Genomic DNA, 12,745 nt, shown 5'->3' with positions numbered 1-12,745 from the left:
TCTTCCCATCTTACTTTCTTTGCTTCTCCTTTGGGGTTTTTCTCCGTGTCACTTGGGAAGCTATCAGTAGGTTTGGGAATCTTCTCAGCTAAATATCCCACCTGGAATTCCAGCTTCCTGATGGTCTCTCCTTGATTCTTAATATTGGCTCGCACCTCCTCTTTGAACACCTTATTTTCTTGAATCTCTTGGCATATTCCTTCAAGTAAGGCTTCAATCTTAGAGAGCTTGTCATCAATTGATGAGTGATTCGAAGCAGATGTGCTGTTTTGGTTTTGATAGGCGTGTGGAGAAGTGTTGTTGTGGGGGTGTTGAGATGTCCTCTGTGTGAATTGCTGGTGAGCTACATTGTTGTTGGAGTTGTAACGTCTCTGGTCTTGGTTTTGATCTTGCTCACTTCCCCACCCAAAGTTTGGGTGGTTTCTCCATCCAGGGTTGTAGGTCTTGGAGTATGGATCATAGTTTTTCCTTGGTGAATTCCCAATGTAGTTGGCTTGCTCCTGACTCCCCTCTGCTTCTTCATTCACTCCTTCTTGGGTTGTTGATGAAGTGGAGATTGCTGCTACTTGGTTCATCTCCATCTTCTTGGTGAGGTCAGCCAGCTGCTGGGTAATGAGCTTGTTTTGGGCCAACAGAGCATCTACATTGTTTAGCTCCATTACTCCTCTTGTGTTCCCTCTTTCGGAAGCATAGAAGTAGTCGTTCTCTGCTATTGTTTCAATAACATCTATGGCTTCCTCAATAGTCTTCTTCTTGTTCAAAGATCCTCTGGATGAATGGTCTACGACCTTCTTTGATTCATAAGAGAGCCCTTCATAGAAAATGTGCAGCTGCACCCATTCGTTGAACATATCTGGTGGGCACCTCCTTGTCAGGTCTTTAAACCTCTCCCATGCTTCATATAGAGTCTCACCATCTTGTTGCCTGAAAATTTGGACCTCAGCTCTCAGCCTATTGATTCGTTGAGGAGGGTAAAATCTTGCTAAAAATTTGTTCACCACGTCTTTCCAAGTTGTCAAGCTTTCCCTTGGGAAAGATTCCAGCCACTTGGCTGCTTTTTCCCTAAGTGAGAATGGAAATAGGAGTAGTCTATAGGCGTCAGGGTGAACACCATTAGACTTCACTGTGTCACATATTCTCAGGAAGGTGGTCAAATGTTGATTGGGGTCTTCTTGAACACCTCCTCCAAACGAACAGTTGTTTTGAACAAGGGTGATGAGCTGTGGTTTAAGTTCAAAGTTGTTGGCATGGATTGTTGGCTTTTGGATGCTACTTCCACAATTGCCTGGGTTTGGATTGATGTAAGAGACCAAAACTCTTCTATCTTCCCTAGTATGATTTGCTCTACCTCCTCCCCCATGGTTGTGATCCTCTTCTTCATGATGGTTTTCCATGTTGTCTTCCATGTTTGTTTCAAAGAATTCCTCTTCTTCCTTAGCACCAACCACTTTCTTTCCTCTTGCCTCCCTCCTTAATCTAAGGAAGGTCCTCTCAGGTTCAGAATCGAAGGAAGTTGAAGCCCCGCTTCTTCTCCCTGTCATACAACCATCAAGTGCAAGCAAGAAAAGATAGGTGCAGAAAGTATTTGTGTCAGAATTACTGTTAATTGTGGGTGATGCAATATATCAAATAGTTAGTGGGTTAGCAAACAGAATTGAAAATAACAAAGAAAAACAAAAGAGTAGAAGGGGAAGGGAAGAAGTTTAACTAAAACAAAAAGTAAATCACTCAAACAGAAAATGAAATTCACAAAAATAAAAATGCTCAATCTAGAGATCTTTCAATTTAATCATTGTTGATGCACAATTAATCCCCGGTAACGGCGCCATAAACTTGATGCGGGTGGAAACTTGTCTCTCAACAAATCTCCTTTCGGCAAGTGTATCGAATTTGTCGTCAAGTAAAAACTCACAATAGAGTGAGGTCGAATCCCACAGGGATTGATTGATCAAGCAACTTTAATTAGAAGAATGTTCTAGTTGAGCGAATCTAGAATTTGGGTTGAGAGTTGCAGAAAATAAAATGGCGGGAATATAAATAACAGAAAAGTAAATGCTAGAATTAAAGGACTGGAAGTAAATGACTGAAAATAAATTGCAGAATTGTAAATGGGAATGGGGGATTTGCTCATAAAAGTAAATGGCAGAAATTAAAGAGAATGGGTAGATCAGAGATGGGGAGTTCATTGGGCTTAGGAGATGTTGTAATTCTCCGAATCAAGTTCATTTTCATCTCTTCCTCAATCAATGCACTCATTGATCTCCTTGGAAATCTTAAGTGATTGAATTACAATTTCTTGCAATTCAATCTCTCAAATCTTGATCAATAGCCAATTCTTTGGTCAATTGCTCATGAGAAGAGATGAAGTATGGTCACTGATTATACCACATGCATTTCCCAAATCAAGTATTGAGAGGGTTATAGTCACATACCCATCCAAACCCAATTTGGTCCAGCATGAGAAAGCAATTCTAGCTTGATCTCTTCATTCCTCTTTCAAGGTTCAAAAGAGATCCAAGTTTGAATAGCTTCTCTTCCAAGATAACTACTCAATTGGATGAAGATCGAAAGCTTTCAAGTAAAATCAAGAGAAAAGATAGAAGAAGAGTAATGAAAATTAGTATTGATCCATCAAATTACAACAGAGCTCCCTAACCCAATGAAAGGGGTTAGTTGTTCATAGCTCTAGAAAATGAAAATAAAGATGGAGAATACATCATAGAACTAGAAATTGCAGAGAAAGTAAAATACAGAGAGTAATTCTCTTTTTCCAACTTCCAGAACTCCTTTAACAATTCAAAGCTACTCCTATATATACTACTCTTCTCAGCTTCTAGTTTGCTCTTCAAGTCTTGGGCCTTTGGATCTTAAGTTTGAAGTAGTTCTTTTCTTCATTTGGGCTTGGCTTTACTTGCAGAGAGAAAGTGCTAAGTGGGCAGAGACTTTAGCTCAGGGCGTTAGGGGTGTTAACATTTAGTGAAAGTATAAGTTCAAGAACGTTAGTGACACTTAACATTTTCACTAACATTCCAATGTACCCCTTTGCCTCACGTTAGAGCCCACGTTAACTAGATTAACGTGGCTTCTAACGTGGCCTTGCCAACCTTCGAGAACGTTAGTGACACTCAACATTGTCACTAACGTTCCAGTGTGCCCCTTTTTGCTTCACGTTAAAGCGCACGTTAACTAGGTTAACGTGGCTTCTAACGTGGCCTTGCCAAACTTCGAGAACGTTAGTGACACTCAACATTGTCACTAACGTTCCAATGTGCCCTTAGATCTCATGTTAGAGTCCACGTTAACTAGGTTAACGTGGCTTCTAACGTGGCCATTCTTAGCCATCCCAACGTTAGTGACAATGTTGAGTGTCACTAACGTTGGCTCATCATTCATTCCTCATCGTTAGCTTCCACGTTAACTAAGTTAACGTGGAAATTAACGTGGCTCCTTGGGGGGTTGGTTGCTTCCAACGTTAGTGACGATGTTGAGTGTCACTAACGTTGTCGACAACTCTCACTTCTTACGTTAGCTCCCACGTTAACTAAGTTAACGTGGGAGTTAACGTGGTGTGTTGCATCCTTAGGCCAACGTTAGTGACAATGTTGAATGTCACTAACGTTGGCTTCTCTTCCCCCTTTAACGTTAGAGGCCACGTTAACTAGGTTAACGTGGGCTCTAACGTGGCCACTCATGAGTGTTTGCCAACGTTAGTGACAATGTTAAGTGTCACTAACGTTGGCTCAACTTCCCTTCTCTACGTTAGAGTGCACGTTAACTTAGTTAACGTGACTCTTAACGTGGGCAATGATGGCTTTGAGAGTGTTATTGGCAATCACTTTTCTCATTAACCTTGCAAGTTACCTCCCTTTCCTTGCTTCCTTTGGTCCTGAAATCAAGCAACAGAGTGCATCAAAGTTCTAGTCCAAGTCATGGGTAATGCAACATACAATTTGTCACTAAATTCATGCAAAATCCTCATGAAATAATGTAAAATGCACAATGTATGCTTGAATCAAGGTGTAGGTGAATATCTACCCAAAACTAGCTTATTTCCTAAAGAAATGCATGAAACTACCCTAAAAACAGTAAAGAAAAGGTCAGTGAAACTGGCCAAGATGCCCTGGCATCAAACGGCCCACGTGTTCGCGTCCCTACCGCGAACGCGTCACTTGCAAAACACCCATCCCACGCGAAAGCATGAGCGACGTGTTCGCGTCGCGTGGATATTATGGCACCCCAATGGAGACAGAGAGTTGCGCTGAAACGACGCTGGAATTATGCATTTAGCACAATTTCCAGCGACGCGGTCGCATGCCTCACGCGACCGCGTCATTCATCCTTTTACCCATTCCATGCGATCGCGTCACTCACGCGATCGCGTCAACCCCTTCACACCCAGCTTGAGTGAGCATCGAGGACGATGCTTTATTTTAAGTGTGGGCAGGTAGCCATCCCTGGCATTTCTTTTTGGTGAACCACTACAGACTCTTTTTATCTTATTTTGTTTATTTTTCTGTATTTTTATCTTTATTTTTACTTTTTAGTACTTATACATTGTTCTTTTGCTATATTTTTACTTTATTTCCGTATTTTGCACTTTAGTTTATATTTTAGCCATTTAGTTTAGTTTGTAATTCTAAACTTATTAGTTATAGAATATGTGGATTAATTAGTATAGTTTACCCTTTTAGCATATGATAGTTTGGTTTAAATTGAAAATAAAAAGGAAGTAAACTAGAGACTTTAACATAATCAAAACAATCTACACACCTTGTATATATAGCATTACATGTTAGTTAGTTAACAACATTTCATCAAGGAACAACACTAAAACTTTAAAGGCACCCTAAGATTTACATTGAGAATAATGGGAACTCTTAATTTTTACTTGCATGACATGTATAACTGATATATGATTTTTGAGCTAGAGAACACACAGCCTGTGTGTTTTGCCCTTCTTTTTTATTCTGGTGTTCTTTACCTTGTTTTAATCTATATGTCCAATTATAGAGTATAGATACATACTAAGAGATGATTGAGGCCATCATTTGAATTTTTCCTCACTTATCCCAAATTAGCCTACCTTTTACATCACCCTTGTTAGCCCCCTTGAGCTTTTTAATCCCCTCCTGTTCTATAAACCACATTACTAGCCTTAAGCAGAAAAAAAAATCCCAAGTTGAATCTTTGGTTAGCTTAAGATAAAAATTATGTATTGTTTAAGTGTGGGGAACTTTATGGGAACATGGATGATAAAAACAAAGGTAGAAAGTTAAAAAGAATAAAGATGTTTCAAAATAAAAATTTGGGAAGCATGCTCATGTGAAATCAAAACAATTGAATTACCATGTGCATTAAAAAAAAAGAGAATCAATGCACATGTGACAAAGTTAAGTTTAATGCATGAGTTTGCACTACAAAATGGAAAAATTTGGGCAAATAGGTTAAGAACCTTTGATTTATGAAATATGTATGTTAGGTGAGATCTTAGACCAATCAAGGATTCACTTATTAGCTCACTTGGCCTTATACATATACCCTTACCTTTACCTTGGCCCTATTACAACCTTGGAAAAGACCTCATGATTTTTGTATGTTTGTATTCTATAATTGTTGATTGGTTAGATGAAGAACAAAGTTATAGAAAGTAAGGATAAAAAGAAGAATAGAGTGATTAGCCCAATAAACACTGAGTGACTAGAGAGTAAACACAAAATCCAGTGAGGGTTCAATAGCTCATCACCATATATCTCTGCTTAAATCGTTAATTGTCTTGCAAGTTTGTAAAATATTTTACCCATCTCAATTGTAAAACTGCTTTAACAATATCTAGGGTTTGGCTATGTATATATGATTCCTTGAGGATGTGAATTAATTTAACTACATGTAAGTTTTATATACAAGTAAATAACAATTAGAATTGCATGATTCATTTAGGTAGTTGCATTTAGGATAGATTGCATTGCATGAGATTCCACCACTTTAACCTTACCTTACTCTTTATCTTGGACTTAGCATGAGGACATGCTATTGTTTAAGTGTGGGGAGGTTGATAAACCCATATTTTATGATATATATATATATTGTGCTCAATTTAAGTGATTTATTCAACCCTTCACCCACTTATTCATGTAAATTGTATGGTTTTACTTTCCCTTCCTTATTTATGTGATATATGTGAAAAACATGTTTTCTATGCTTTAAAAAAATAATTATTTTAATTACCCTTTATTACCATTCGTTGCCGTGATTTGTGTGTTGAGTAGTTTCAGCTCTTCTAAGGCAGGAATGACTTAAAGGATGGGAAGAAAATATACAAAAATGGAAGGAAAGCACAAAATGGAGTTTTTGAAGAAACTGGCAGCGACGCGAACGCATGGACGATGCAGCCGCATGCCTAGCGCAAAAAAGCAGCGATGCGAACGCGTGACTGACGCGGATGCGCACCTTAAGCAGAACACAGATGACGCAAACGCATGACCGAAGCGAACGCGTGATAAGGAAAACTCCAGATGACGCGACCGCGTGACCCACGCAGACGCATGACAGATGCCTGATGAGCGGATAATTTATACGCTTTTTGGCATTATTTTTAGTATGTTTTTAGTAGAATCTAGTTACTTTTAGGGATGTTTTCATTAGTTTTTATGTTAAATTCACATTTCTGGACTTTACTATGAGTTTGTGTGTTTTTCTGTGATTTCAGGCATTTTCTGACTGAAATTGAGGGACTTGAGCAAAAATCAGATTCAGAGGTTGAAGAAGGACTGCTGATGCTGTTGGATTCTGACCTCCCTGCACTCAAAGTGGATTTTCTGGAGCTACACAACTCGAAATGGTTCGCTTCCAATTGCGTTGGAAAGTAGACATCCAAAGTTTAGATGATGCAGACTGGCGTTCAACGCCAGCTCTCTGCCCAATTCTGGCGTCCAGCGCCAGAAACAAGTTGCAAAGTGGAGTTCAACGCCCAAACTGGCACCAAAACTGGCGTTCAACTCCAGGAATAACCTCTACACGTGTAACACTCAAGCTCAGCCCAAGCATACACCAAGTGGGCCCCGGAAGTGGATTTATGCATCAATTACTTACTTTTGTAAATCCTAGTAGCTAGTTTATTATAAATAGGACCTTTTACTATTGTATTAGACATCTTTGGAACATCTTTGGATCTTTGGATTATCTTTTGATCTATTGATCACGTTTTGAGGGCTGGCCTCTCGGCCATGCCTGAACCTTTCACTTATGTATTTTCAACGGTAGAGTTTCTGCACTCCATAGATTAAGGTGTGGAGCTCTGCTGTTCCTCAAAGATTAATGCAAAGTACTACTATTTTCTATTCAATTCATCTTATTTCGCTTCTAAGATATTCATTCGCACTTCAACCTGAATGTGATGAACGTGACAATCATCATCATTCCCTATGAACGCGTGCCTGACAACCACTCCCGTTCTACCTTCGATTGAACGAGTATCTCTTAGATTACTAATACAGGGGACCAAGTCTGAGATATTAGGATCTTCGTGGTATAAGATAGATTGATGACGGCATTCATGAGAATCCGAAAAGTCTAAACCTTGTCCGTGGTATTCCGAGTAGGATTCTAGGATTGAATGACTGTGACGAGCTTCAAACTCGCGAGTGCTGGGCGTAGTGACAGACGCAATAGGATAGTAAATCCTATTCCAGTATGATCGAGAACCTCCAGATGATTAGCCATGCAGTGACAGCACATCGGACCATTTTCACAGGGAGGAATAGGATGCAACCAACGACAAAGGTGATGCCTCCAGACGATTAGCCGTACTGTGACAGAGCATTTGGATCATTTTCCTGAGAGAGATCGAAAGTAGCCATTGGCACCGGTGACATCCTTACATAAAGCCAGCCATAGAAAGGAGTAAGATTGATTGGATGAAGACAGCAGAAAAGCAGAGGTTCAGAGGAATGAAAGCATCTCTACACGCTTATCTGAAATTCTAACCAATGAATTACATAAGTATTTCTATCCTTATTTTAGTATTATTTTCGAAAACCCCATTACTATTTTATATCTGCCTGACTGAGATTTACAAGGTGACCATAGCTTGCTTCATACCAACAATCTCCGTGGGATTCGACCCTTACTCACGTAAAGTATTACTTGGACGACCCAGTGCACTTGCTGGTTAGTTGTGCGAAGTTGTGAAGCATGGTATTGGCATCATGTTTTTTGGCGCCATTGCCAGGGAAAGAAAGAGCAATGAATTTTACATAGTCAAAGTGTAATCACAATTTCGTCCACCAAGTTTTTGGCGCCGTTGCCGGGGATTGTTCGAGTTTGGACAACTGACGGTTCATCATGTTGCTCAGATTAGGTAATTTTCTTTTTGTTTTCTTTTCAAAAATTTTTCAAAAATATTTCAAAATTTTCTCACCTGTTTTCGAAAAAAAAAAGTGTTTTCAAAAATATATTTTTCTTCAGAATTTTTAAGAATGAATTCTAGTGTTTCATGAAGCATGTGAAGCCTGGCTGGCTGTAAAGCCATGTCTAAATTCATTTGGACTGAGGCTTCCAATTTGTTATCAAGAGCAAGCTAGTTGTTGCTAATCCACCTGCTGCTGTTCCTGATTTACATACTAAAGCTTGGCTGGCTATTAAGCCATGCCTGACCCTTTGATTGAAGCTTTAGATTAAGAGCATAAGATTTCTGGAATTCATATTAAAAATTTTGGAATCCTTATTTTTATTTTTCAAAATGATTTTTGAAAAAATTAAAAGAAAATACAAAAAAAAAATCATAAAATCATAAAAATAAAAAATATCTTTGTGTTTCTTGTTTGAGTCTTGAGTCATGTTATAAGTTTGGTGTCAATTGCATGTGCATCTTGCATTTTTCGAAAATAATCATGCATTCATAGTGTTCTTCATGATCTTCAAGTTGTTCTTGGTAAGTCTTCTTGTTTGATCTTTGCATTTGCATGTTTTGTGTCTTTTCTTGTTTTTCCTATGCATTATTGAATTCTTAGTGTCTAAGCATTAAAGAATTCTAAGTTTGGTGTCTTGCATGTTTTCTTTGCATTAAAAAAATTTTCAAAAATATGTTCTTGGTGTTCATCTTGACATTCAAAGTGTTCTTGGTGTTCATCTTGACATTCATAGCATTCTTGCATGCATCACATGTTTTGATCTAAAATTCTCATGCATTGCATCATTTTCATGTTTCTCTCTCTCATCATTAAAAATTCAAAAATCAAAAAAATATTTTTCCCTTTTTCTCTCATCAAATTCGAAAATTTGGATTGACTTTTTCAAAAATTTTTAAAATCAAGTTGTTTCTTATGAGTCAAATCAAATTTTCAATTTGAAAATATTATCTTTTTCAAAAATCAAATCTTTTTCAAATTTCTTAATTATTTTCGAAAATTCCAAAAATATTTTTCAAAAATCTTTTTCTTATTTTTATATCAATTTTTCGAAAATAACATCACCAATTAATGTTTTGATTCAAAAATTTCAAGTTTGTTACTTGCTTGTTAAGAAAGATTCAAACTTTAAGTTCTAGAATCATATCTTGTAATTTCTTGTGAATCAAGTCATTAATTGTGATTTTAAAAATCAAATCTTTTTCAAAAACTAATTTCTATCATATCTTTTCAAAAATATCTTCTTATCTTAACTTTTTCAAAAATTTGATTTCAAAATATCTTTTCTAACTTCCTAACTTCTTATCTTTTCAAAATTGATTTTCAAATTTGTTTCAACTAACTAACTAACTTTTTGTTTGTTTCTTATCTTTTTCAAAACTACCTAACTAACTAACTCTCTCTCTCTCTCTCTCTCGAATTTTCGAAAATATCCCCCCCTTTTTTTCAAAATTTCTTTTTAATTAACTAATTATTTTAATTTTTATTTTTTTTATTTTCGAAAAACTACTAACCTTTTTCAAAAACTATTTTCGAAAATCGCTAACTCTTTTTCAAAAATAATTTTCGAAAATCCTCTCCTTCTATCATCTTATTCTATTTATTTATTCATCTACTAACATCTCTTCCTCACATCACTCACCAAATTCGAACCCCCTCTTTTATCTGTGTTCGAATTTTTCTTCTTCTCTTCTTCTACTAACAATAAGGAACCTCTTTACTGTGACATAGAGGATTCCTCTTCTTTTCTTTTTCTCTTCTCTTTTTATGAGCAGGGACAAAGAAAAAGGCATTCTTGTTGAAGCTGACCCAGAACCTGAAAGGACTCTGAAGAGGAAACTAAGAGAAGCTAAATTACAACAATCCAGAGACAACCTTATTGAAAATTTCGAACAAGTAAAGGAGATGGCAGCCGAACCCAACAACAATAATGCAAGGAGAATGCTTGGTGACTTTACTGCACCTAATTCCAATTTACATGGAAGGAGCATCTCCATTCCTACCATTGGAGCAAACAACTTTGAGCTGAAACCTCAGCTAGTTTCTCTGATGCAGCAGAACTGCAAGTTCCATGGACTTCCATCTGAAGATCCTTTTCAGTTCTTAACTGAATTCTTGCAGATCTGTGATACTGTTAAGACTAATGTAGTAGATCCTGAAGTCTACAGGCTCATGCTTTTCCCTTTTGCTGTAAGAGACAGAGCTAGAGTGTGGTTGGACTCCCAACCCAAAGACAGCCTGAACTCTTGGGATAAGCTGGTCACGGCTTTCTTAGCCAAGTTCTTTCCTCCTCAAAAGCTGAGCAAGCTTAGAGTGGATGTTCAAACCTTCAGACAGAAGGAAGGTGAATCTCTCTATGAAGCTTGGAAAAGATACAAGCAGCTGACCAAAAAGTGTCCTTCTGACATGCTTTCAGAATGGACCATCCTGGATATATTCTATGATGGTTTATCTGAGCTATCAAAGATGTCATTGGATACTTCTGCAGGTGGATCCATTCACCTAAAGAAAACGCCTGCAGAAGCTCAAGAACTCATTGACATGGTTGCTAATAACCAGTTCATGTACATTTCTGAGAGGAATCCTGTGAATAATGGGACGCCTATAAAGAAGAGAGTTCTTGAAATTGATACTCTGAATGCCATACTGGCTCAGAACAAAATATTGACTCAGCAAGTCAATATGATTTCTCAGAGTCTGACTGGAATGCAAGCTGCATCCAACAGTACTCAAGAGGCTTCTTATGAAGAAGAAGCTTATGATCCTGAGAACCCTGCAATAGCAGAGGTAAATTACATGGGTGAACCTTATGGAAACACCTATAATCCATCATGGAGAAATCATCCAAATTTCTCATAGAAGGATCAAAAGCCTCAACAAGGCTTTAATAATGGTGGAAGAAACAGGTTTAGCAATAGCAAGCCTTTTCCATCATCCACTCAGCAACAGACAGAGAATTCTGAGCAGAATCCATCTAGCTTAGCAAATTTAGTCTCTGATCTATCTAAGGCCACTGTGAGTTTCATGAATGAAACAAGGTATTCCATTAGAAATTTGGAAGCACAAGTGGGCCAGCTGAGTAAAAGGATCACTGAAATCCCTCCTAGTACTCTCCCAAGCAATACAGAAGAGAATCCAAAAGGAGAGTGCAAGGCCATTGACATAACCAAAATGGCCGAACCCAAAGAGGGAGAGGAAGACGTGAATCCCAAGGGGGAAGACCTCCTGGGACGTCCAGTGATCAATAAGGAGTTTCCCTCTGAGGAACCAAAGGAATTTGAGGCTCATCTAGAGACCATAGAGATTCCATTGAACCTCCTTATGCCCTTCATGAGCTCTGATGAGTATTCCTCTTCTGAAGAGAATGAGGATGTCACTGAAGAGCAAGCTGCCAAGTTCCTTGATGCAATCATAAAGCTAAATGCCAAATTATTTGGTATTGAAACTTGGGAAGATGAACCTCCCTTGTTCACCAATGAACTAAGTGATCTGGATCAACTGACATTGCCTCAGAAGAGACAGGATCCTGGAAAGTTCATAATACCTTGTACCATAGGCACCATGATCTTTAAGGCTCTGTGTGAACTTGGTTCAGGGATAAACCTCATGCCCCTCTCTGTAATAGAGAAACTGGGAATCTATGGGGTGCAAGCTGCTAAAATCTCATTAGAGATGGCAGACAATTCAAGAAAACAGGCTTATGGACAAGTAGAGGACGTGTTAGTAAAGGTCGAAGGCCTTTACATCCCTACTGATTTCATAGTCTTGGATACTGGAAAGGAAGAGGATGAATCCATCATCCTAGGAAGACCTTTCCTAGCCACAGCAAGAGCTGTGATTGATGTGGACAGAGGAGAATTGATCCTTCAAATAAATGAGGACAACCTTGTGTTTACAACTCAAGGATCTCTCTCTGCATCCATGGAGAGGAAGCATAAAGAGCTTCTCTCAAAGCAGAGTCAAACAAAGCCCCCACAGTCAAACTCAAAGTTTGGTGTTGGAGAGTCTCAACAATGCTCTGAACATCTGTGAGGCTCCATGAGAGCCCACTGTCAAGCTATTGACATTAAAGAAGCGCTTGTTGGGAGGAAACCCAATTTTTATTTATCTAACTATATTTTTCTTAGTTATATGTATTTATAGGTTCATGATCATGTGGAGTCACAAAATAAATATAAAAATTGAAAACGGAATAAAAAACAGCAGAAGAAAAATCACACCCTGGAGGAAGCACCTGTCTGGCGTTCAACGCCAGAACAGAGCATGGTTCTGGCGCTGAACACCCAAAATGGGCAGTGTCTGGGTGCTGAATGCCCAAAATGGGCATCATCTGGGCGCTG

General features: G+C 38.3%; 1 non-coding gene across 1 annotated transcript; it reads left to right on the top strand.

The window, feature by feature from the left end:
• Positions 1-846: 846 nt before the first annotated feature.
• LOC112752976 (small nucleolar RNA R71) lies at positions 847-953 on the top strand. Its single transcript, XR_003177381.1, has one exon. It is a non-coding gene; the product is annotated as a small nucleolar RNA R71 (small nucleolar RNA).
• The last annotated feature ends 11,792 nt before the right edge of the window (positions 954-12,745 follow it).

Source organism: Arachis hypogaea, chromosome 15 (assembly GCF_003086295.3).
Source record: "Arachis hypogaea cultivar Tifrunner chromosome 15, arahy.Tifrunner.gnm2.J5K5, whole genome shotgun sequence".
NCBI lineage: Eukaryota > Viridiplantae > Streptophyta > Magnoliopsida > Fabales > Fabaceae > Arachis > Arachis hypogaea.
The sequence above is the reverse complement of the archived record's forward strand: the minus strand, read 5'-3'. Positions and strand labels throughout refer to the sequence as shown.